This window comes from Bombus vosnesenskii, unplaced genomic scaffold (genome assembly GCF_011952255.1).
Source record: "Bombus vosnesenskii isolate JDL3184/JDL3185 unplaced genomic scaffold, Bvos_JDL3184-5_v1.1 scf7180000014316, whole genome shotgun sequence".
NCBI classification, from domain to species: Eukaryota; Metazoa; Arthropoda; class Insecta; order Hymenoptera; family Apidae; genus Bombus; species Bombus vosnesenskii.
In genome coordinates this window covers 17365-21896 of record NW_022883430.1, presented here as the reverse complement: position 1 = coordinate 21896, position 4532 = coordinate 17365, and the positions used below count along the sequence as shown (strand labels likewise).

General features: G+C 35.8%; 1 pseudogene; it reads right to left on the bottom strand.

The window, feature by feature from the left end:
* Positions 1-755: 755 nt before the first annotated feature.
* Positions 756-1768, bottom strand: LOC117239826 (annotated as a pseudogene).
* Between the last annotated feature and the right edge of the window lie 2764 nt (positions 1769-4532).

Below are 4532 nucleotides of genomic sequence, written 5' to 3'. Positions count from 1 at the left end.
AGCAGCGCTGGACAACGGATTGGTTGATGTTTATCATTCAAAACGTTGATTTGCGCAGTGATGACTATATCATTGGATAATGATTCGGATGTTACTGGTCTAGTATGTTCGGTCGTCAACGGATTTGTCGATTGTCGACGTCATTGGTTATGTGCTCGTCTGTCATTGGAAGATGGGCTTAGAGACGAGGCTGTTCGCGGTGTCTCCCATCTGTGGTTTGTTGTGTGTCTTCTGTGGCAAGTGGGCGATGAATAGGGTGGCAAATGTGGGTCGACTGTTTGATGGAGAGGATTTTGGACTGGGCGTGCTGGAACGAATCTCTTTTTGATCTGAGGTGGAATGGTGTAATAGGTACTGAAGTACACTAGGTTATATTTAACCAATAACGTTTATTAAACCAGGTAACAACAAATGACAATTAGCAGTTAACATCGGTTGATACTTAACTATCGGTTATACTAATGTGCTTATTTTTCCGACCGAACTGATTCTTTTCTTCGTTGCCCATCGATATCCCCACTGGCGTGCGTTCATTATAAGTGCCGCCGTGGCTGGCGCGTGTATGCCCTTCCGAGAAATTCGGCGGAAGGAACGTGAAGATATCGATGACAGATTGAGTACGTCGTGTTGCGTTTTGACGGCGTAGCGTAGCGCTTTGTATCACGGAGCCGTTGGAAAGTTCCATAGTCCTTGTCGCCACAGATCATTGATCTTAACTCGCAGTTTTATCAGTGGTTCGTACTTCTCCGGGCATTTTAGATTTTTTCATTCTCATCTAGTGTTCTTGCTTTCTCATTTTCTGATGTAAATAGTTCTAGTGGATTTACCTGTTTGGGTTTCTTTTGAGCATTTCTGTTTCTGTTTCTACATAATTCCACTGGGTGGAATCGGTCCGGGAAGTTCAGTGCTTCACAGATCGTGCACGGTTGTTTCTTGGATGGTGGGTTTGCATTTTTGTCCAGGTTTAGCTTTCTTGTGTTTCTTTCCTTTTTCTCTGGTCTTCATATTGTCCCAAAATTCCCATTAGGTCATTTGTTGATTGTACACTTTCTCGATTTTATCTTCGATATCGATAGGTAATCCAATGACAATCAAATGTATCCTCACGTCTTCATCCATTTTCCTCTTTACTTCCAATATTAGTCGTTCTTTCTCTAAGGCATATTTAATAAACGAACCTGAAAGGTATTTGAAGTTGTAAGCGTATCGTATTGCAGACCAACCTTTATTGTTAAAGGTTTTGAGAAATGCATCTTTCCAGTCTTCCCAATTGTGTCTTCAGCCTTCAGCAGATTTGTTTGGTACCATTTTGCTGCTGTTTTCTCTAAATACTTTTTTTAAACCTTTGACTTTCTCCTCATCATTTTTTATTTTATATTTTCTGCATTCTTCTTCATACTCTGATATCCAGTCTGTGGCTTCTTGAGTTCCATCAAATTATTTTATACTATTGTTTCTTCTATTTCACGCTTATCTCGTTTTTGGAGAGTTTCTAGAAGTGTTTCCATGTCCACACTGGACTTCTCGGTTTCCGTCTTTATTTTCCTTGTGTTTAACATTTCTATACTGGCCTACCTTGGTTAGACTGTTTGCGGTTCTTCACTCTTGCTGAACTGAATAATTGCTGATATTCCCGTTTTGCTTGATATTCCCGGGGGGAAATGTAGCATACTTCGTCTTCTGGTCTTCTTATAGATTCTATACTCTCTATCTTCTCCCCTTTTGCGTTCTCGTTCATGACGATACGTAAGTTAACTTTCAGCGGCATGGCGTAACGGAAATCGATTTATAAGGTTCAATTCTAGGATAATTCAGGGATCGATTCTGAAAATCAAGTTTATTGTGAAAATACTTAAATGAAATACAGGAGTAAACAACAATTAATAATTAACAACAATTAATAACAGTAATAATTAAATAAACAACAACCAATTAATAACAGTAAATAATAAATAGCAAGTTCTGTGCAATGTCTACCTGAAAATCGAGAATCGATTTTCAACGTCCTGAGCTACCGATTTTTCTCCGTCAATCCTCAATGTTTTAAATAATTACTCTTTCTTCTGTGATCTTGTCTATCTCCGATGTTGATCTCTGTCCGTCCGTTTGGGAAATGCGTGTCTCTCAAAATGGCTCTCCGTGAAACAAAGAAAGCCGTTCTGTCCGTGAAACAAAAGAAGTCGTGCTGTCCGTAAAACAGAGAAAGTCCCTTTGTTTATCCGCATTTGAACTCTTAGAGAGTTTACGTAAGTATTTCAAAATTCTCAATGCATATTTATAGTGGGTCTCGTGGTAACTGTTTTGAAATCGACTTAAATAGTTTACACTATAGCTAACGTCTAATCTTGTTCCAGTACTAATATATAATAAAACTCCTGTGAGATTTCTATATCTTATATCGTCCGAGGCTGATTGTGCGGGTGCTAAACTTAAGTTTTGTTCCATTGGTGTAAAATATAGTTTACTATTTTCTATATTATATTGTTTCGCTAATAACTCTATATAACTACTTTGATCTAATTTTATCTCACACTTCTTATAATCGTATTCAATGTTTATTCCTATGTAAATCTTTGCTTCACCTAAGTCCTTCATCGCAAATTTGTTTGACAATGTGTTTTTAATTTCATCGATTTTTCTTTTCTTTTTTTTCCACATGTTAATAAGTTGTCTACGAATAGAATTAAGTATATAACATCATCGCTCTCGTACTTCATATACAGACAATAATCATTCTCACTTCTTTGAAATCCTAGTTTTTTCATATACTTTACATACTTTCCCGCTTTTATCGTCGTAACCTACAGGTTGTTTTACAAATACTTCCGATTTTATAGTTCCGTTTAGGAAAACTGTTTCTACATCCATTTGCGTAATTGTCAAACCATATTGACAGCAATAAGATAGTAATAACTTCAACGTTTGCATTTTTGCCACTGGAGAGTATAAATTTTCCAGTACTTCCTTTTGTTGGAAGCCTCGAATAACTAGTTGCGCTTTCTTACGATTATCAGATTTATTCGTATATACCCATTTCAAGTCTAATACTTTTTTGTCTTTTGGTTTCTCTACTAATTTCCAGGTCTTATTTTTGATTAAACTATTCATTTCTCGATCCATTGCTTCTTTCCATGAACCGCTCGCATCTCCACTTAAAGCTTCTTCATAGGTTTGAGGACTGTCTGCGCTAACTACATTCACATAAATGAAATATGAGCTAGTTTGGCCATATCTTTCAGGTTTCTTTCTCTCCCGTCCTGACCTTCTCAAATTATTTTCTGTGTCCTCAAGTTTTCTTTCTGATTCGTTACTTAAATTTCTCTCCTCTTTTATTGCAATCTGCTCGACCTTTTCCTCATTTATTTCATTTTCATGAATTTCGTTTGAATCCGAATGTTGGTCAAAATCCTTTTCTCTTTCATTGTCTGATTCATCTTCTCCTTGAAATCCTACTAAATTATCATCTTCACCTATAAATTCTACGTGTCTTGCAATGATAATTTTATTATTAACTAGGATCCTGTATCAAATGTTTTCATAACCTACAAGTATCCTAGTGTCTGCTTTTTTGTCCCATTTCGAATTTCTTTTAATTTCACGTATTCTTACGAAAATTACTTCCGTACAATCTTCAATTATTTATATTCGGTTTCCTTTTAAAAAATATTTCAAATGGTGTTTTATTTTCATATGTGTTCGTAATGGTTCTATTTTTTAAGTACGCCGCGGCTCTAACTATTCCCGGCCAATATTTAATATTCAGCTTTGAATCATGTAATAAGCATCTAGCGGAATTCATGATTGTTCTATTGTAGCGCTCAGCTGTTCCATTTAACTCGTGAACATAAGGTGGGCATGGTTCTAGGACAATTCCCTTTTCCCTAATTAGATTGTACATGTTTTTCTTCATATATTCTTTTCCATTATCGCATCTTAATCTTTTTATCTTCTTACCAGTAAGATTTTCAATTTTGTTTATATAATGAAGGAAACAATTGTAAACTTCATCGTTTGATTTCAAAGTATAAATCAATGCGCATTTAATGTAGTCGTCTATAAATGTTAAGAAATATTTAGATCCATCAAACCCGGTATTTTTATCAAGTTCATTTAAATCGGTATGTGCTAATTCTAAAATCTCGTGTGCTCTACTACGGTTATTTTGAAAGGGTAAATTGTGCATTTTATTTTCGATACGTGTATCACATTCTAATTGTACTTGCTCAAAATTTCCTGGCATTCCCTCAATTAATTTTTTTAATTAATTAAGGTTTACATGCCCTAAAATTCTGTGAAATTTTTCCTTATTTGTCATTTTTCCTGCATTTTTAGCGTGACATTCTTGCCTTTCAATGCAACTACTTATTTTATATGTCGGGGTAGCGTTGTGGATAGGGTTGTGGGTGTTTGCTGGATCTTCATTGAAATTGGCCATCGTTACGGTATAACAAAAGTACGGTTTATTAACACAAGTATGGATAACACAGATTTGACAATCTACCACAACGATTAGGCGCTCGCGATATTAGTGA